Genomic DNA, 22,341 nt, shown 5'->3' with positions numbered 1-22,341 from the left:
AGATAGACAAACAAGAAATGTAACAGAGAAGTTCAAGTACAGTCTTCTCCATTGCTGGAAGGCTCCACTCTCTTGCTGATTATCATCTTTGATTATGGCATGAGCTACAAACGCTTGAGGTTTGTTTTCCCCCCAAGGAGATCCCTTTTTGCTGGTAACCATTCTCCAATTCAAGAAAATAGCTGCATAAATTCTGAGTGGTAAAGGCTTGATTTACAACACCAAGAAGACATTTTAATTAATTTAATCACAGTGAAATCTCACAATCTAAAATAAATACAGGTAGCAGGCAGATAAACTCCTCTTGTGAAGGTAATCAGTAGGGTGTGCCAGGCTGGAGTGTTAAGGATCTGAGAAAAGTGTTTTCACTCTTGTTGGTTTGGTCGAGAGCATACCCAGCAAGCTGGAGTCTTCTGTCTTAGCTTCATCTCTTTATTTCTGAAAATCTAAACTGGGTGTAAAATGATCCATGTGTGTTGCTTTATTTATGGGCTTCTCCCATCTCCATATGGTGTCTGTGGATAGGTGTCTAGGTAGAAATCTGTTTAGTTCATCTAGTTGGTATGTGATGGTTACATTTTGTTTGCTATGTCTTTTCTATGTTCAAAACAGTTCCTCTCTTTTAAAACTATGTTATACGGTGCTCAGTACTGCTGAGTCATTCATCCACAGATGGCCTGGGAACGTTAATTGAGAACAGCATGGAGCGATGCCATTTTTGTTTTCTTTTCATCTTTATTGAGATATAATCCACATATTATACAATTTTCCCTTTTAAAGGGCATTTGTAATATACAGTATCACAAAGCTGTACACCCCTCACCATGATTCCAGAACACTTTGATGACTCAGAGCCCAGAGAGAATTCCCAGACTCTAAACTGTCACTTCCAACTTTGTCCTCTACCCTACCCCTGGAATCCACTTATTTATTTGATATGTCCATAAGTTTGCCTAATTTTCACAGGTCACATAAAATGCAGTGCGCTATATAATGTGTAGCCCTTAGTGTCTCGCTTCTTTCACTTAGTAGGATGCTTCATTTCACTTAGGAGGATGTGGCATTTTGCAGCACTTCATTCTTTTCAAAAACTGGAGGGAGGGAGGGAGGGGGAAAAATGAGGAGCTGAAAGCAAGAGCTCAAGTAGAAAGCAAATGCTTTGAAACAATGATGGCAACGTATGTACAAATGTGCTCAAAACAATGGCTATATGTATGGATTGTGTTAAGTTGTACAAGCCCCCAATAAAATGGCTTTAAAACAAACAAAAAGATTTCATGTGGACATGTTTCCAATTCTTCCTTCATGATTAATTCAAAACTAAATAGAATGATCAGATAGCATTTTCATGATGCAAAGTATATGAGTCCATAGCTGTGTTTTATCGTATTACTCACTGCTAAGAGAGGAGGAGGGTTCCCCATTTGTTCTACTTTTCCATGCTCATGGGAGGTCTCAACTATTATGCCACCCAAATGAGGCAGGTTGAGTCAACCACCAGAGATGAGGCAAAGCTATGGGGGAGGGGGAAAGGTAACTCCTTTAGAGTAGCAAACCCTTTAGTGTGATAGAAACATCTAGGAATTGCTACCGTTTTGGAGGGAGAGAAAAAAAAACACATCCCACTGTTAGTATCTGTTTACAGGTACGTTTCACTCAACGTCAGTTCAGATAATACCTCCACATACATGTTCATAGTCTCATAAGATTTTTTTGTTGTGCTTTATAAAGGGAAGGCAGCTCTCATCCTGTTTACTCTTTCCTCCTAACTATTTAACCAAAAAAAAACCCTCACAGCCATAAAGTTGATTCCAACTTATGGTGAGCCTATAGGACAGGGTAGAGCAGCCCCTATAGGTCTCTGAGAGCATACTACTTTATGAGACTAGAAAGTCTCCTCTTTCTCCCAAGGAGCAGCTGGTGGTCTCGAACAGCTGATCTTGGGGTTAGCAGCCTGACATATAACCAACTACACCAAGACCCCCCCACATCTAGATTCTTATAGCAGTGAACCATAGTGAGGCAGTGGATATGGCTCTGGGCCCGGCTCTCAGGCTTTGTCTAGCAGACAGGCAAGTGGCTACAGTGGAAGCTGCAGGGACCAAGCTACTCCTGCTGCTCACGTGGGTGGAATAGCAGACAGGGCTGGGCATGCTGCGTCCTCTAGCTCCTCTCCCACCTCCACCATCTCAGCAGCCACTGCTGCTGCCTCCCATTCCTCCAGCCCCGGCAGCAGCAACACGGGCAGTAGGATCAATCAGGACCAGCAGCGCAGGCTCCCAGAAGACAGCAATAGAGCATTCACAGACTCCTGTTTCAAGGCGTAAGGAGATGTTGGGCTGCACACAGCTGTCCATAATATTGCAGACCGAGTTTGTCAGAATCAAGCCCTTTTTATTATTTTTTAAAGGATTGTTATTGATATATAGCTCATGAGATTATGTGTAATCTAAACATTTGTGGAAAGTACTATATGCAATAGCAACATTTCACTATAATTATTATAGTTTATGATGTGTTACACAGCAGCTGATGGCCCCAGGGAACCCATCCTTATCACTTCCCAAGATGATTGGTGATGTTGGTGGGGAGTAGAAGTTCCTCTCCTTCACATATCTCCAAATAGCAGCAATTTCTCTTTCTGTATTTATGGCCCTGGCACCTCCTCAACAGCTGCTTCAGTGTGATGTGAACAAACCAAGATTCTCAGCTTAGATATGAGCTCCTTTTGAGGCAGAATAAAGGTGCACTATGTTCCCTTTTGATTCAGCTAATTGCTGAATGACATTTTAATAAGCACCTGAAGTAGGAGAAACCTACTCTTTATATTGCAATCATCCCTGAGCTGCAGACACGAATTTTGACTATAGAATCTTACAGGAATGCCCCAGTACCACGGCTGGAGAAAAAGAAAATACAATGGTCACCCTATAACTTGAAGTCTGTAAACAAGGGACAGCACAGCTTTCTCACCTTTCGGTAAAAGAGTCCATTCTAAAAACCAGCTAGACGAGGACAATTTTAATACATGCCATGAAATCCTAGTCAGGCGTTTCAATGTGAGGATTCTGATACTCTTTAGCTCTTGTTTTCTCCATACCAATGTTTCTCATAGTTGGTTTGTGATCTTCCAGCAAACCTTCTTTCAAAACAGGCCCATTTATCTTTCAGATGGCTGTGGGGCATCTTTCTTAGTGCCAGGAACACAGGCATCCATTTCATAAACGAGGTCACATGATATTTCTCAGCCTTCCTTTCACAAACACCCTTCCCAGCCATAGCAAAGCCTTTAAGGTTTCAATGGCATCCTAGGCCAACAAACTGTAAATCTCCTCACACAAGGAAATCAATGGGTGCCTCCAAAACTCAGTTACTCTACGTACAATTAAGCTAAACACCATTTAGAAACGCAGTATATGAGGAATCTACTTCTGGGACGAGTATCTTATTATCCTTATGAGTCTCTGGCCTATGCTTCCATCCCAAGATTGAATCCTAAAAGGGGATCACTTTTTTTTCTCTCCAAGACAGGCACAGCAGTCCTTGGCCTGAGCAAATAGGACTCGGAGCAAATGTGACTCTGAACAAATTCATTTAAATGTCATTACTTTTAAATTTCTTTTACACAAATGGAAATCATAATACACACCCCCAGGGGTCAGGCTGAGGTATGTTCATATGAAATACCTACCCCAGCGCCAGGCTACAAGTTCAATGTGCAGTACAAGTGCCAAGTGTAATAAATGGTAGTGCTGATTATAACAAACATGAGACTGATGGTGGTGGTAATTGATGGTGTCAAGGAAGGGGATACTGATGATTAACTGGCAGGGAAATTTAGCTCAGAAAGACCCTGGTCTTCTGACCATCTCCTTTCTCTCCCCCTTAAAATCTTCATCCCTCAGTACCCCCCATGAGTTAAGATCCCTCCAGAGGAAAAGAGAATATCAATAGTTTCATCAGCTAAAAGTTTCCGCAACTTAAGGAGGACTTTAAGAAAACAATGAATAAAGTACGCAGCTGGGTAAATTCAGGTGTTGGTGCTTCTGTCCAGAAACACATATTTTTTGGTGGAGATCATTGGGGGAGGGGGGTTAGAGGAGCAAAAGAGACCATGTGAAAAGCACAAGAAACAGAGTCTAATTCAGAGCCCACCTGGATAGCTGTTCTCTGGGAAGCTGATTCATGGACTTCACTACAATGGCACTTTTGTTGAAAGAGCTGGGTTGGGCGATTAAACAATTACACAAACCAGAATAAAGACATTGCCCCTCCCCACCCCCCACCCCCATCCCCGCCCAGTTGCCTAGATTGCTTTGGTTATTCAATTTAACCTTTCAGTTAGCTAAGATATTTCTTCCCTACATCGGGATTATTCTACTTACCAGGTGGCAATCACACTCATTTGAAAACAAAGGAGACGCATCAGATTCTAATTCAGATGGAGAAAGAAGTGCATTCATAGGTACTGAGAGAAAGCATGACCTCACCTTCTAAAAATTAAATCCCAACGTCTTCGTGATGGAATGCTAGTTAGCTTCTGTTTGGCTTCAAAGACGAAGATATCTATGCATTAAAACATTTGGCTCTGATTAGTTAATAGACAGACAGCCAGTCTCCCGTTAACTATTACAGTCTCAGAAACTCACAGGGGCAGTTACCCTGTATCCTACAGGGTCACTATGAGTCGGCATTGACTCAGGGCAGTGAGTTGGGTTTTAGTTTTGAGCCTGATAAAGAAAGGGCCTTCCTGCCACCGTGGTTCCGGGCTTCCACTCTTGCGGGAGAGCAATATTGGACTCTGGTTCCCTAAACATCACAGCCTTGGAAATCCAATGGGACAGCTCCACGCAGTCCTGACTCACCACGAGACAGAACTGACTTGCGGGCATGGCTTTGTTTTTGTTTTTCAATTTGGCATAGTAGGAATCCTGCAGAAATTGAAGTGTGAATACTTAGATTCCAATTCAACCTCTGCCTCCAATGAGCGGTACAACCTTGGAAGAGCAGTTTCAATTCTTCACACTCAGTTCTCTTATAAAATGAGAGAGTCTGGCAAAAAAAAACAACTAAAGTAATTTTTAGCTATATCTTTTCTTTCTTTTGCCCATGTTCATGCTTAAAACGTTATACAAACTTCTCATTATTTAAAAAAAGCAATTTGTCCAGAAAACACACTAACCTCAAGTTTGTTTGCTCAGAGAGAACTTAGGTTAACAGTTTGCAGTCATTCACATATCTGGCATGCAAACACACTTGCTCCCCGCAAAACCTCATTCTACTATATGGACTGCTATTCAATTGCTTCTTCATACCTAATAATACTTTCTGAGCTTCACTAAGTGGGTCCAAGTAATCCACTTCATCCTTTTTCAAATTCAACATCACATTAAATAATGAACCATGGCTTATTTAGCTTGTTATCTACTGAAAATTTAGGTTGTTCCTAATTTTACTTTTTTAGATGGCATAAATAAGGCAGGAATGAATGTTCTTGCACAGATATTTGTGTACCCTTGGGCTAACATGCCTTTTGATAATAAGATGAGAGTACTTTCTAAGGAGTTGGCATATTTTCTTTTGCAGGCCATTCTTTTATTTTCATGTATGTATAGCTTGGTCTAAAATCATGTTGCAGAGAGCTCTAGTAAGTGATTGCAAATGCTGCCCCTCTCTCGAGAAATCAAGATGTAAAATATAATGACGTTTCAGTAAAATCTGACAGAAACCACACTCAAACCTGCCAAGGGGTTTTCAGAAGGTGTTATTTAATACTGTTGATAATGTGATATAGTTTAACCTGTCAGAAATTTTTTTCAGAAATTTAGAAAAATATTTAGAACTTGATGAATGAGAATAACAATGTAATGGCTTCGTGAGCAGGGGATGTTAAGTCCCTAAAGGAAAATGTGCACAGCACAATTGAGAAGGGAAAAAAACACACAAAAACTTTCTGACTGACACAACTGAGCGAACAGAATAATTCAACTTCAAAGCTAAACCAAAGAAAAAAATGTAATTGCTCACCGTAATTTAGAAGTAAAGATTGACAGTTTGCTAATCTCCTGATTCTTGTTCAAGGTATTGACTCAGTGGAATACCATCAGTCGTAGTACTGCCTGTGCACTAATGAAATTTGCTATTGGAGAGTTTACAACTTCCTGTGTGTACGAACAAAGGTTCCTAAAAATTGAGATCTAATTTTAGTTTTTCTTTCCCCTTTCAACTCAAATAGGCACAAAACATCACTTCAACAAAATACAGTCAGTAAAGCCATAAGATTTACAACAAAGGACAGGGAGAAGAGAATGGATATCGTGTTCACCTGCATCAGAAGGTAGACTCTTGAGTTGAAGAAGAGGAAGTAGACTCAGATTGACATGTTCACTACCTTGTTCCTTCCCCAAACAAGCACTTTCCCGGAAATACGTTTACTTTCCCTGTCTCTCATACATGGGTTCTATTTTCTAGTGTGTGGCCACCTTCAGCAGAAAATTAGATGTATTTTTCTAGATGTGAGGGAGAAGTTTCCAATGAAAAATGATTCTGCATCCAAATTTTCTGAAAGAACGAGAAAACTCTGGTGACAACATTTTCAGACACAAATCTTTGAATCAGCACAATCTTTCACCTCTGTTTTGTGAGGAAAAATTCTCTCACATGGGCAAAATGATTCCCAGAATTACTCTGGTCCAGTTAACCTGTCCTCCCAGCCAGTGTGTTTTGTCTCTGTACCAGAGTCATTGAGCACGTCTAAAATGAGAGACGTTCACAGAACTGCCGGAGGATCACTTCAAAAAAGTGGCAGCCTCTATGGCCTCTGAAATTATTTACATTAATGCACTCTGCAGGAAGTCCCAAGTCTATAATAAGGCCATTTAATGGGTAACTGAAAGTGAAATCTTTATGATTTCCTGTCCGCCAAAAAGGATTCTCCAGCCTTCTGAGACTATTGGTGTTTCAGGGCTCTTCCTGCTAATGTGCAATTGCCAACATTGAGAAGCCAGTGTATTTCCTAAAACTTCACAGAAACCTTTCTTTTAGGAAATAGTATTTTCCTTACAAATAGGTTGCACAGGGAGCTTGGGTTCTTCAAGTGTGAGGGAGAACTCCAGCCAGACGTTTGAGAGAGAACTCTAGCCAGAAGTGTGAGAGAGAACTCCAGCAGGAAGTGTGAGGGAGAACTCCAGCCTGGGTCTTTCCTGTTGCTACCTGCTGACTTCTGCTTCCACCTTTTTGGCACCCTGATTGCTCTTGCTCCTTCCAGTACCACAGAGGAGGGTGGGGGGTGTCTTCTCTGGTGAAGGCAGAGATCTCCAAGGGCGGGCACGTATTTTGAACCAGTCTAGCCCTGGTGGCGCACTGGTTAAAGTGCCTGGCTTCAGAGGGATCAGGATTCCAGGCACCATGTGGAATTCAGATGGAGAGTTTCTCACGTGTTCTCTACAAAAGCAAAGCGATGTGTTGAAAAGTAAATAAAACCACAACAATCAGGAAACAATCAGCCCAGCAATTCTTTCAATCTTGTCATGAGGCTTGGGCTGAGCATCCTCTCAGGCAGTGTGAGAATTCCTTCCTGGGAGGGAAAACTGACTTCACTTCAAGAAACTGAAGCTATGGGCCCTCATATGAATAATGTCTAGGGTACAGGTGGGCTTCAGGCACAACTGGATTCAGAGTTTAAAGTATGTCATCAGGACTCGGTTTTATTGGAACTCATGAAAAACCTGGGGCAAACTTTCCTTTGTGCTTTGCTGACTTTGATTGAACCCATTAATGAATGGGTTGATTCATTCCTTTATTCATCAAAACTGCACATAGGAACTTCATGCATAGAGGTACATTATTGAACATAGCATTGCTAAGACCCAGCCTAAGTTCCCCCATCTCTGTGACTTCCAGTTCTCTCCAATTTATCAAATTCAATCACTATGTCCTAGTTCCAAAAGCCAAGGGAAGAGACTCTGATGGGAGCTATTTTGCATCGATCCCTAGTCTACTCAGCTGTGGCTGGAGGAAAAGTCATAAAAATGACCACTCTGGGGCAGAGAAACTGATTCTCTAAGAAAGGCAAAGGGCAGAAGAAGCAGTAATGAGCTATTCAAGCATAACACCTGTGTTAGTCTGGGTAGACTAGAGAAACAAATTCATAGACACTCATAGGTATATAAGAAAGATTTATATACAAGAGCAGTTGAATATTGAAAAAACATGCCAGTCCAGTCCAGATCAAGTCCATAAGTCCAATATTAACCCATATGTCTGATACAAATCTATAAAGTCCTCTTCAGACTCACAAAACACATGCAATGATGCCGAATGCAGGAGGATCACAGGCAGTGGGTTGGAAGTCTAGTGGATCCAGTGGCATTGTAAGCATCTCAACTCTGGCAGGGGTCCCTATGTGGTTTCTCTGACTCTAGAGGTCTGGTTGCATCAGGGTAGGCCCATGTGGCTTCTCCAACTCCCAGGGCGTAGTGCCATGTGTCTTGTCAGTAGAGCGTCTCTTGAGGAGTGAGCAGAGAGAGAGGTGTCTCCTGCCTCCAAGGAGGAGAGACCAGAGTACCCAGAATTCTTAGGGGAAGGCCATGCCCACACAGAGGTCTCATTGGTAATATCTTGAATGACAGGCCAGACTCCACCCCTTCACTTATAAACCTCTCAAACTGACACCAGGTTATTTAACTACCACAACGCCATTGCTACCACACATGTACACATTTGAAAGCCATCTGCCTATGGGCTTCCTATTCTGCCAACCTAGTTTCTGATGTGGTATAGAAAAGAAGGGATTGGACAACTTTTTCCAGTCAAATTTGACAGAATCCCCATGTCCTACCCTTTCTCATGTTCTTCCAAGCTTCCTCATAGATCACTGAAGTGGGTCATGAATCTCTCAGAATATTTTAGACACCGATGAGTCAAGTAAAACTGTGCCAATTCCACCTTATTATCTAACTGGTGCGAGATTTGCTAGATGCAGTGAGTTCAAGTTCTTGCCCCACCAGCTGTTATGTTGGGCAAGCCATTCACCTTCTCTTTGCCACATTTTCTTTCAGTGTAAATATAACCCTTGTGAGCTTTGTGGCTTCTCCTGCGTAGTGTATTATCTGTCAAGATTTACCCCTGCAGGCCCAATTTGAGGCCTTCTTTTCTTCTTACACCCCTGTTAACACTCTCATTTTCTACTACCCAGTAGCTCTCACCGAGTCCATGTCAGTGTTAAAGCACATCCGAGTGGAAATTGAAATCTTGAGTTCTCAACCCAGCTCTGACCCCAGTCACTGTGTGGCCTTGAGAAGACACTAATCCCTTGCATTTTATGATGGCCACTTATGACACAGGGAAATGGAGTAATTGTCTCCGCATTGCCTTCCAGCTTTATTCTAAGAATATCCCTCCATGGTAACAATAGCTTTAAAGATGGACTTGGGGCAAATTAAATGTTGCCATCATGGAAAAACAAAGATTCTTCTTCTAAATTAAGGGAAGTGCTACAATGCTGTGGAATATAGAATTCTCTTTTATAAATGTGCCAAGAAGAAGAAAGGAAAAAAGAGTAAAGAGGGTAGCCTTTTAGGAAGGCTTACGGTGAACTCTCTGTCATACCATCCTGAGAAGGTGCAGCTCCTTACGATGCTCCAGTACAGTGCAGAAGGAGGGAGGACTCTGAAGAGCGCTATTCCTTGCTGGTGTCCACTGGGCCTGTGTTTTCCCCCTCCTTTGTTTCTATCTATTGGTTAACCCCAAATCGTCTCTTTCACCTGTTGGCAAGCCTCATTTTTAATTTATAAAACAAATTCCAAAGCAATCTTTGATTTTTTTTTTTGAAGGCAGAGAGATTGGCTTGCTGTACCTCACGGCCCACTGCATGCAGAAAGAAGCTTATCCTGAGCACTAGAGCCTGTCGGTGGGAAGAGCAGAGAAGTCCCTGGGCTGCCACAGCCATATCTCCACACATACCAGGGAATGTGCTTTTGTTCAATCATCACTTTTAAGTCGCTGCCCAGGCTCCCAACAAAAGCAAAGGCCATTGTCATTGCTTTGTCCCCGGGCTGGTGCCAAGGCATCCATATCTTTCCCACAGCATCAAACGCTGTAAGACAGAGCGTCCGTCTTCAGACCACCCTCTCAGTGGCAAAGATGCCACACTTCGCAATTGAACTGATTTGGGGTGTGTGCCCTGTTTCCTGAACTCAACTGCAGCTAACATATAAAAAGCAAGGAGCCAATTTGAATACAGAACTCATATATGGGGGGCGGGGAGAATCCATATATGGGCATGAATGGGTATGACATCTGGCATGCTGGGAAAAGAATGACGAAAAGACCAGTTCGTTTTATTTAGCACTTACTGCTCCACAAGCTTTAAATGCCTTGCCGAATTAAATTCGCACCAGAAACCTATGGGGCAGGCTTTCCCCTTTCTAGTTGACAGATTTGGGAAGCAACTTGCCCAACGTCATATAGGTACAAAGCAGCTCAGCTAGGATCCCAACCTCTGTCTGTTGGGCTTCAGAGCCTTTGCTTTTATCCTGACTCCCTGTCATGGGATGAATGGCAGTTCCTCTACAACACCACTGTACACCCCAACTCATGCCTACGATTATATTCTCATTGGGAAATGAGTTTTCTTTGTTAGGCTGTGAGGCAAGGGGTGGAGGGACACCGATGCCACACCACTCGCAGGTCGCCAGGAAACCAAGGGAGCAAGACCTTCTTCCAGAGAGGAAGCCCTCTCCCTCTGACACCCTGATTTGAACCTCTAGCTTTCTAAACGGTGAGAAAATACAATTGCTGGTTTTTGAAAATGACACGCTTGGGGTGTTTCTGCCGTGGCAGCACTAGGTAACGAACGCCCCCATCTCCCCAATACCACTGGATGCAACTGGAAGAACTATGCCCCCTTTTCTACTTTAGAGCCTCATGGACGCACATTACATGAAGTTCCCTGCATGGTGAACAGGGCTTCTCTCTGCTGCATTTGAAGCGCCCCATCTAGTCAAGTTCTTCTCTAAAACAAACAAACAACTCTTAATGTTCTTATCTAGATGTCTTGGAAACGCGAATGCAGCCCTGCATTCCAAACAAAATAGCTCCCCCTGCAGTTGTTGCTCGCTCCGCTTCCTGGGCGGCCAACCTTGCTGAGAAACCCCCGGGGTCAGAGGCCAGAAGGCGGGGCCCGGCGCAGATGACCTCACTGATGGGCGGGGTTACTCGGCTAGCGCCTCCGAGAGGCTCCACGAGGGGAAGTCCCTTTAACACGCCCCCGCCCCCCATCTCCCCAACAAAAGCTTCCCGGAAAGAGCCTGGGGCGGACTCGGACTGGCTACAGGTCCGCGGGAAAGTGCCCTCAGGAGGCTGACCTCCCTGCGGACGCACGCGCTGTGCGTGGCTGGCGAGGGCACGCCGGGGCGTCTCTCGGGGCGGGGCTTCCTCTGTGACGTCACTAGCCCCGGCCCCGCCCCGCGCCCGCCGGCCGCCCCGGGACTGTGGGGATCCGTGCGCGGCTGTGCGTCAGCAGCCCCTCGGGGACGCGCCACCGACGTGCTCGCGCTCCCGCGGCGACGTCACTGATGCGCGCGCGCTGGTGGGAACGTCCTTCTCTAGCGTGTGACTGCCGCTGCCAGAGCCTGGGAACCGCCAGCACGGCCCTGTCGCTTGCAGCCTCTGATTCCTTCCTTCCGACAAGTTGTCACCTCCCGGGTTCCCTTTGGACTCCTTCAGTGGCACATTTCCCATGGGATTTCAAAGATGGGAAGCAAAGAGCAGGGCCTTCACGTACTCCATGTACAGCATTGATAAAACTCATATCCTGGCGAAATAGCCACATGGCAGCCGAAAACCGTCTACCCTAGCTTGTCGTGCACTCTTTCCAAAACTTGGGACTTTTTAAAAACGCCGCAGGATGCAGGAAAAATTGTTAAAAATTGGGACGTCTGGTCACCTTACCAGGCTCTTTCCCCTCCTGCCACCACCGAGACGATGTTAAGGATGTCTAACTACTATGACGATGTATCTGAAAAGTGTTCCATTTAAAGAACCTATTCCTAGGAATACAGATGACAACCACACATGACTTTACTTGGGCAAGCTACCGCATTGACGGTGTCGCAGGTAATACAATAAAACCGAAGAAAGCCAGAAGCTGTGGAAGGAGGGAAGCTGCCTGAGAGAGCACACGCAAATATTTTCTACCAAAACCAGTGAGAGGAAAGTGTTAGAATTGCTGTCCCCTGTCAAAGGCAGAAAATCTGGGAGACCCAGACCATCAAGGGGGTCCCTGCAGAATCCCATCTCTCACAGGTTGCACTGAATCTCGTTTAACCCTCAAAGCAAGCTGCGTGTCAGTTGTAGACCCATTGTACAGAGGAGGAAACTGAGAGCCAAAAAAAGCTAAATAATTTCACCAAACTTCTACAGATACTGCATTGCAGTTCACAGAAGTGAATCTAGGCCAATGTGACTCCAGAATCCACATTTTCAGCAAAATGGCTTCATTAAAACAAAAAGGCAAGTTGCTAAATAGTTTACAGTGGGATATATGATCAGATCCTAGGAAGGGTCCTCGAAGAAATATTTTAAAATGTGAACATGCTTTCCCAGCAAAGTTGCTCTTTGCACCCATAAATTGTTTCTTTGCCTCGCTGAAGGGCATTGGCGTTAATGTGCGCAGAGGGACTTATGGCTTTTAAAGTAGTTCCATTTTATTAGATTCTCCCATGGTCTATGAGAAGGAATGATCATTTCCAATTTCTAAACAAAGCATCTGTGGCTTCAAGAGGTTAAGTACATTCCCCATGTCCTGCAATTTATAAAGAAGCATCTCCTGACTCCCAGCTCCCAGCCTTTGTGAGCCCCTTAAGCCGCCTGCCTTGGAGCTATAACTTCATTGGCTTCTCCCTCCATCTACGGCAAACCCCATCCTCACAGAAGCCTTGACCTTCAGGCCTGCCTTCTCCATGTCACTTGAGACAGAGGCCGGGCTACATTAGTTTGTATGAATCCTCCCTGGCCACCCACCATTATTCTTGACCAGTTAGAAGTGATCCCTGGGAGGAGGATTACATGGCAAGAAGAATTGATGTGAAGTAGGTAGACGCGCATTTGAGAGGATGTCACCTACAGAGAGAAAAGTTTGTTTTCATAAAATGGCTTAGTCCAGGCCATGATGAGCTCCCCTGTGTTCATGCAAAGCCCATCTAAAGTTTTCCAGGTCTTGTTTGGATCAAGACCACAAGCCCTCATGATAATGTGCATGAGACTCTCGCCTACCTGTCCAACCTCTTCTCCGGTTACTCTCCCTCGATATTTGAGCTCTAACCTTTCTGGGATTTCTTCTTTTCAAAGTCACCATGCTGTTTCTGTCATCTCTGACAGTAACTCTCCAACCTAGACCTGAGCATAGCCGAGAACGTTTTCTCATTCACCACTTGAACACCAAACAACTCCCTTAAACTTGGACTCGGGAATTGCTGAGACGTGGGTGAAAATCCCATTACATTATGTCCTAGTTCTGTGATCTTCTCTGGAAGCCTCAGCTTCCTCAGCTGAGAATTGAAAGGGCATTTCCTTAGGGGTGTGGCCTGCTTCTCTTATCGATGGCTTCTCTCACTAAGCCCATTCAGTTGTAGCAAGGAAGCATGAACAAGTGTAAGGTGTTTCAAACAATGCTTTATGCAAAGGAAATGTTTAACAAATATTAATTACCTGTCAGGAAAGGCCTTCGATTATGGTTATAGTCCCTAGACCTGCCAGTTTTATGGAAAGTTCACTAACCAGGATTATGAACTTGTATACCTCCCAGTAAGCCATGTATACACCGAAGAATAAATTAACTTCCCAGGTCAGTTGCTCCTAGAAATAAATTTTGAATCCATGCTTCAGTTTATACCACATCTATCCTATGGTTATATAAAGAATAGACAAGAAGGGAGATTAATGGGTAAGGTTGTTGGTCAGTTTGGCTTTACCATTATTCTCAGTGATTAGGCAGATGCAATGTTAACAAAGATGAAATCTGCTAAAATGTAGCCACCTCCATGATCATATCTGCTGTGAGCAGCCCATCAACTGAAAGGGACTTTCCTTGGGGGTGGGACCTGCTTCCAAAATATGATGCGGTGCCAAAAAAAACCCAGCAATTTTTTTCAAAGCTATTTAAGTTTTTTTTTTTAACAACACAACCATATCACCTTCAAAGTACTCTCTGTTACACTTAACACAGTCATATCTACAATTCCATTCTTGGAAACATTTTTCAAAGTCATCTGTTTGGGTAACTGACCGAACCTCTCTTGTTTTTTTTCTTCACCTCTTTTCTTTCTCAGAAATAAAAAGAAGTCACAAGGAGTAAGGTCATGTGAGTAAGGTGCATGGGGCAAGAGAAGCATGCCATTTTTTGCCAAGAACCGGAGCCCTGAGATGGCTGAGTGAGCAGGTGCATTGTTGTGGTGGCAAAACCAGTCCCCCACAAATCAGGCCTTTTTTGTGACCCACTGTTACGCTGCCCTTTCATAACCTCTGAGTAGCCAGCTTGATTAACAGTCTGACCTGGTGGAACAAACTCCAAGCGCACTACAAGTCTCTTCAGGAAGTTGATGGACGTGCAGAATGAGGTTTGTCGTCAATCAACATTTCACCTTTTTCGAAATGAGAAACCACTCATGCACCTGAGGTTTCCCCACAGTGCTGTCCTTATAAGATGTGTTCAATATCCCAACAATTTCTGTGGAATTTTTCCTGAGCAGGAAACAAAATTTCACAGCTGCACGCTGTGCTCTTAAATCAACCCTCAAAAAACAAAAAAACAAGGTGGAAGTGAAACCGCTTTTACAAAAAATTCATCGTAACTAGAGAGAACCTTCCCAGGTGACGCCAGTGGGTGCACCAACTCAGAGTGCAGGAAACTGTACTAAGAAAGCTCCTCCAGCCTGACATCTGACCCATGAACTTGGAGCCTGCCCGCCTCTACAACTGAGGGAGCCATCTCCTCGAGAGATCTCTTTCTGTAGCTATGCGTACATACACTTCACTGGTTTTGTTTCACGAGGGAACCCAGCCTAAGACCACAGTTAATGAATTAAGTCCAGGGATAGCTGCGCAAGGACTTTCTTTTTTTTTTTTTTAAGATAAAGAACAAAGAAACAGTAAATAAAAAAAATCAGACACGGTTCTTATTTGTGTTTCAGGTTCACAGTAAAATATCAATATGGTTTTTGTCTCTCCCCCCCCCAAGAACTCCAGTACTTCCTACTTCAAAGCATATCATCTGCTTAGTTACAGCCTTTCACAGAGACAAAAGGTAAGACATATTAATGTGTGTAGTGTGAACTGAACATTTAAAAGAAATGTATGGGGAGTGTACTCAAAGATAAATTATGGATCCCGAGGAAGAAAATCCCCTGCCTGCATTGGTGATAGGAGTCATTCCACCCAGCTGAGCAGGGATGGGTACATTCCATCACTATCTCACTGTGCGGATGTTGACAGCCGGCAGACTGTGCCAGATATACTGTCTAAAAACATCATCGTTTCTCTGGGCATACAGCTTCTTCCAACTACGAAAAACAAAAGCACAGATAAAAACTAGGAACCTGTTGGTCTATTTTTCACCTAAATGCAGTGTAGACAACGGTATAGAAACAGATAGGGGGCCGGGGAGATAAATCTTTGGAGCACAATTTTAGGTAATTAAAAATCAAATCACCATGATTTGATTTTTAATTACCTAAAATTGTTCATCTTGCCCCGCCTCAGGAAAGTAATCGACTAAAAGCAACGAGGAGGCATTAATTCTCAGTCCCCATCTACTTATTGATTCTCACTTCCTTCTTCCACCACCAGGCTCGAGCCCCGGTCCTGCACATGATGATCATGGGAAAGTTTCCCTCTCACTCCATCTGTATGGCTCTTCTCCCTCATCACAGTCAGCTCCATCCACCTGTCCTACCGGTACTCAGCACACTGCTAGAGAATTCCTCCAGGATTCTTCGGTAACAAATAACAGAAGCCAAACTTAAATCGCTTATGCTAAACAGAAATGATGGCCTCAATTAAAGGGAAAGTCAAGGGGTGAGCTGGTCTTGGAACACGGTGATTTCGACAAAGTGATTACACTTCACCATCTCCTGGCTCTGAGTCTACCTGTTACGCGCCTTCTTTTTGTAAAGATTAGTTTCTTCCTTGTGTCCAGGTTGGGTTCTGTGGTGGCAAAACAAGTGTGGATTCAGGCAACTTGCAGCATTTACCATTTCTGCTTAGGAAAACCAGGGCTTCTCTGTAAAACCACCGGGAAGGCAGCTGATTGGCCTGACTGGGTTCTATGCGCTTCACTGAGGCCCGAGAACTGTGTTACCACGATTGCTCAAAGCGACTTCAGGTGCCTCCTTCTTCAGCCATGGGCTGGGCCCTACACCTGGGCACTCAGCCATGGGCTGGGCACTACACCTGGTTAGCTCTTCAGAACCACCTGGAACAAGAGAGGAACAGTTTCTAGAAGTGGGGCATTTCTCTTCTGAGAAGATCGGTAGAAATGCTAGCAAAACAAGGATAATCCATCTTTAATTCTCAGCTACTTGCAGTCTCTGATTCTCATTTACCTAACTCAGGACCGCTCCCAAAAAACCCACACTTGCTGCAGCGGAGTCAACACTGACTCATAGTGACCCTTTTGTGTTTCTGAGACGGTAACCGACCCCCTGCCCTGATCCAATGACAACAGTCCTATGCCACCAAACTTGTCCCACTTTTTATTTTCCTGGATCACTTTATTGTTTTTTCTCCTGTCGTTGGCTTTATACAGAAATTTAATCGAAGCTCTTGTTCTGAACATGTGGGATGCTGTCTAGTAAAGGTCAAGAAACTGGTGATCAAAGTAGAGTTCTCTTTGGTGGGGCCAAAGAGACAGTGAAGCTGGGCTCGCAAAATCAGCCCTTTTACTTAGCAGATGAGGACGGAAAGAGCCTGTTGGTGCATTTTCCTTGATACACCCTTATTCATTTGAGACCTGGGCTCTTGGCAATAGCCTTTTGGTCCCAAACTCATCGATCAGGGAGAGCTATCCGAAGCTTACACCAGGAGATGTTATATAATAAAATGGTTTGGTGATCAAAAAATTGGGGGAAATGCTTCATCTGAAATATCTTTATTTTTAGATATGTATGATGTGCCATAAAGGCACTGACTAGTTCTTTGGTAAATAAATAGATTTAAGATGATTTTTCTTGGCATTCATTTCAAGAACTAACTTGTTGATAAACCTTTTCAAGTTAACACCTATGAATAGCCTTTGGGCTGTGCTTTGAGAATTGCAACACAAAAAGATCGGTTGATATTAATGCTTTACTGGAGGAGATACTGGACATGCAGTGGACTGGCAGTAATTAGAAGCAAGATAGTATTAGAATTAGAAGTGGGAGTAATTATAAGCAAGGCCCTGAATTAACAGTCATCCAATGCCTCTGTGTAGCATGGGATTGCCAAACAGGGGTAAGAGCAGGGGACTTTTGGTCCAACTGGAAGGTCTCTACTACCATCGAACACACTGCACTCTTACAACTTCCACAGCACTTTAGGGCTAGGTTGGAACTTCCTATCCAAGGGCCAAGTACCGTTTATCAATGTTTCAGGAGTCTTTTACAGGCTCTTCTCCCATTGAATCTGCTTTCTCCATTTGTTATTTCTGATTAAGGACGGTTGGTTTCAGACTGGGTTTCCGTTTCTCTGCTTGTCCTTCTTAGATTTCATGTGTTGTTCTCCAGGCCCATTTCTAACGCCAGATCTGCTCTCATAAGCACAACCTCAGCCTCACTCCAGGAAATGAACTCCCAGAATCTCAGTGCGGGACTGAATTTCTAACACCAGATCTGCTCTCGTAAGCACAATCTCAGGCTCATGCCATGAAATGAACTCCCAGAATCTCAGCGCAGGACTGAATTTCTAACACGCCACTATCTACAAGAGAGAAATAGAAATTCTTCTCTCTGTAAATGTCTGAAAATATTTGCTTCCTGTTTAAAAATCAAATTTAGTACATCCTAAATTTGATAAATAGGAAATACAATGCAAATAAGAAGCACTAAAAGTGATAAAAGAGGTAAACATTTTTGAGATATTTAAAGGGATCAGAATTTCGATTTCTCCTTTGTAAATAAGTGACACAAGAGCAGTGAGTTTATTTTTAAGTTATTTGCATTTTAAGGAACCCTAGTTGCACTGAGGAATAAGCATTGGATTGCCAATCGCAAGGAGGATAGCTCAAATCTACCAGTCACACTGTGGGCAAAAGCAAAACAAACAGACAAAAAACAAGGCTGTCTGTCCCATAAAGATTTATATATTCAGAAACCCAAAGAACTAGTTAGACTGTACCCAATAGGGATGCTATGAGTCAGAACCATCTCAATGGCAGTGGGTTTGGGTTTCCTGATATCTGCGTTGTTGGTATGTGTATAACCCACTGTCATCAAGGCAGTTCCAAGTAATACCGACCCTTCACAAAACCAAGTAGAGCTGCTTGTTTGGGCTTCCAAGACTGTAAATCATTATGGGAGCATACAGTCTCATCTTTCTGTCACAGAGCAGCTAATGGGTTTGAACTGCTGACTTTGTGGTCATCAGGCCAATTTGTAACCACTATATCACCAGCGCTCCTTACTTACTGAACCCCTTCGCTCCCCCTCCTCTCAGAGATGCCAAGCTTTTTGAGGACTGTGCTAAGAACACATTTCACTAATTAGAATTCTCTGATTTGAAGCCCATGCTGATTCCCACGGGATACTAGTTTTGCCTCCCTTTCCTTTGACTCTGGACACTGGCAGTGCTAGAAACACCTTTCCACTGCTCCTCTCTCAGCTTATCGTCCAGCGGTGGCTTGCAGGTTGATATGACACTGGGCAGGTTGGACGTAGAAGAAAGACTTTGATGGTTTACTTGTAAATATTAGCTGGTGAAAACCTATCATTTCCTTTTCCAAACTTTAAATTTCTTACTTTGGACATGTCACCAAGAAGAGCTGATCACTTGGAGACGAGCCTACCAATGATCATCATATTGGCGCAAGACGACACAACATTTGCAATTATAACACAGGGCATCATGAGTTAGAGAAGACTCTAAAGCTCACAACCTCAATAGAAATACATTATTTTTAGTCACAAATGGGGCATGGAGGAGCAGCAGGCATCTTGTGGGTAGAAGTCAAAGATGCTGCTAACCATTGTACAAAGCACAAGACAGCCCCTACACCCAAGAATCATGCAGCCCCAATATGTCAATAACCCTGCTGTTCAGAAGTCTTGCCTTAAAGGTTGGCGGCCTATTCCTTGCCCACGCACAAATACATGATAAGGAAATTGATAACTTAAAAAGACTGCAAACAGTACTCAAGGAGACCTGGTAACATAATGATTACACCTTAGGGTACAGTCCAAAAGATTACCAGTTCAAAACTACCACATGCTCCAAGGGAGAAAGACATAGCTTTCTACTCCCATAAAAAATGACAGTCTTCGAAATCCACAGGAGAAATTTTGCCATGCCCTATGGGGTCACTCTGACTCGACATCAATTCAATAGCAGTGAAGGAAAAAAAAGAGGACCCCAGGTTTTCCAAATACTCAAAGTCATCTGGCTTACTTTTGCTTTTATCAAAAAATAGTCTTCCTCTTGTTCTTATTCCACGCGATAATCACCTGGAATGTTTTGCTCATGTCACAGGTTCAACCAATTGGTGAATTGCTCAAACGCTTTCTCTCCTTAGTGATGCTTTTGCCAGTATTACAGGGTAGAAGCTAAATTTATTTCGTTAGTCATAGGACAAATATTTACCGCAAACAATAACATTCCAACAGTTTGAATCTCTAACTGCCAGAAGGGTTTCTATAAAAGAAGAGGTAAGCACAAATGCTCAGCTAGTATTTAAAGACCCAATTGCTCATAAGCCAGACAGCACACGCACAAATTACCGTTTTCCTCGCTTGACAACTGCTGTTTTTATCTTGACACATCCACTTAAAAATTATTTCTGACAAGAATCTTAACAGCTTTAAATCAGTCTAATTAAACATAATACCTTTTTTTGCAAGAAAAGTGTTTGAAATTATACAGTATTGCGCAGTTCCCTTTTCAAATAAAATTACTGAGTGCATTAGTAAATGCCAAAAAAAAAGAGCCAAAACACCTTTGCTGACATATGACTTCCCATCAGAGGAAACTATTTCTAATATTCCTCTAGAAGGTCCTAACTGAAAATTTGTACGAGGCAAAACAAAAAACCAAACCCCACAAAACGGCTTAGAGGGTTTTTCTGTTATGTATCAGCAGGGTGTCTTCAACAATTACCTTCTGTGGATGTGGTAGACAGCTCCTGACAGGCCAGCCAAAGATCCCCACCGCCTGGTATAACTCCCTTCTCTTGAATTCAAACAGGACCCAGTGACTCAATCCTAACAGAGCAGAGAGCGAAGGTGATGGAAGGTCATTTCCATAACATTACACACGACTACAACTTTCACCTGCCAGTTCTGCCTCAGCTGCTGGCTCGCTCTTGGTCTCTCACTTATTTGCTGCCACATTTTGAGCCTCCACAAGAAGCCCTTGTGACAAGGTGGCTCTAGTCAACAACTCATGAGGGAACTGACACTCATGCCAACAGCCCACCAGGCTCTCAATCCTGCCAGCAACCTTTCACATGAACTGAGTGAATCCCCAGTCAAGTGTTTTGATGGCTGTGACGTTGTGAACCAGCCATCTTGAGCCAGAGGACCCAACGAAGTCTCGCTTGGATTCCTGATCCACAGGATCTGCGAGGAGATACTAAAGGTGTACCCGTTTTAGGGAGTTGCTGGATGGTGCAGACCGTAAACTCTATAGGAGTCTTGGTGGAAGAGCGGTTACCCATTGGGCTGTGATCTGCCAGGTCAGCAGTTTGAATCCACTAGCCAATCCTTGGGAGGAAGATGAGGCTTTCTGCTCCTGTAGAGAGTTATTGTCTTGGAAACCCACAACTTGATGGCAGTGAGTTGATTTCCAACCCCGTGGAGCACAGTTCTGCTCCGACGCGATTTTGGAGCGCTAGGTTGCATAGTAATAAGTAATTAAAGTCTGGGTTTTTAAATCTGAATCTTCATCTCTGCTTTTTCCTGTTCACTGTACCAGGGCTAAATTCCTGTTCTCACATGGATCTTTGTGTCATTCCACCATGCTCCTACACTGAGCTCTGCATTTCCATATGCCCAAACCAATACTTTCTCAAGTTTGTACTTTCAGATGTGTGAAACCTTCACACATTCTCCCCATTTCCTAGATCCTGAATGACTGGAAAGAGAAATAAATATAACCCCAGCAATCCAGATTCAGTGCATGCGAGTTAACTGCCCCTTTCTGCAAAGACCGCCCTGCACACCACTCTGATCCCCTCACCCTGTCCACACAGGCTCTCATACACCCCATTTTCTTATGTCAGAACTATGGTTGTTGTCAGAAAAAGACTTCTACTCCAATCCACTTTGTTCATGCCAAAGCCAGAATAGAGCCAGAAAACACCACTTCCTCAGATTAAATGATTTTTTTTTTGCCTTAAAAACCTATAGAATGGAAGAAGCACACCGGCCAGTGCGATCACGAGGTGCCCAAGGGACCAGGTATAAGGCATCATGCAAAAAAAAAAAAGATATAAGTGTGTGTATGTATGTGTATATATGTATATATATCATATTAAATGAAGGGGGAAGTGCAGAGTGGAGACCCAAGGCCCAAGTGTCGGCCAATGGAGATCCCCTCATAGAGGGGTTTAGGAGAGGAGATGGGTTAATTTCGGTGTGAGGTAGTATCGATGAAGAACACAGCTTTCCCCCAGATCCTGGATGCTTCCTCCCCCCAACTACCATGATCCGAATTCTACCTTGCAGGGCTGGATAGGACAGAGGCTGTACACTGGTACATATGAGGGTTGGAGGTACAGGGAATCCAGGGTGGATGATACCTTCAGGACCAAGGGTGTGAGGGACGATGCTCGGAGAGTGGAGGGTGAGTGGGTTGGAAAGGGGGAACTGATTACAAGGATCCACATGTGACCTCTTCCCTGGGAGAGGGACAGCAGAGAAGGGGGGAAGGGAGACTCCAGATAGGGCAAGATATGACAAAATAATGATGTATAAATTACCAAGGGCATATGAGGGAGGGGGGAATGGGGAGGGAGGGGGGAAAAAAAGAGGACCTGATGCAAGGGGCTTAAGTGGAGAGCAAATGCCTTGAGAATGATTGGGGCAGGGAATGTATGGATGTGCTTTATACAATTGATGTATGTATATGTATGGATTGTGGTAAGAGTTGTTGGAG

Source organism: Tenrec ecaudatus, chromosome 5, assembly GCF_050624435.1.
Source record: "Tenrec ecaudatus isolate mTenEca1 chromosome 5, mTenEca1.hap1, whole genome shotgun sequence".
In the NCBI taxonomy this organism is placed as follows: domain Eukaryota; kingdom Metazoa; phylum Chordata; class Mammalia; order Afrosoricida; family Tenrecidae; genus Tenrec; species Tenrec ecaudatus.
The sequence above is the reverse complement of the archived record's forward strand: the minus strand, read 5'-3'. Positions refer to the sequence as shown.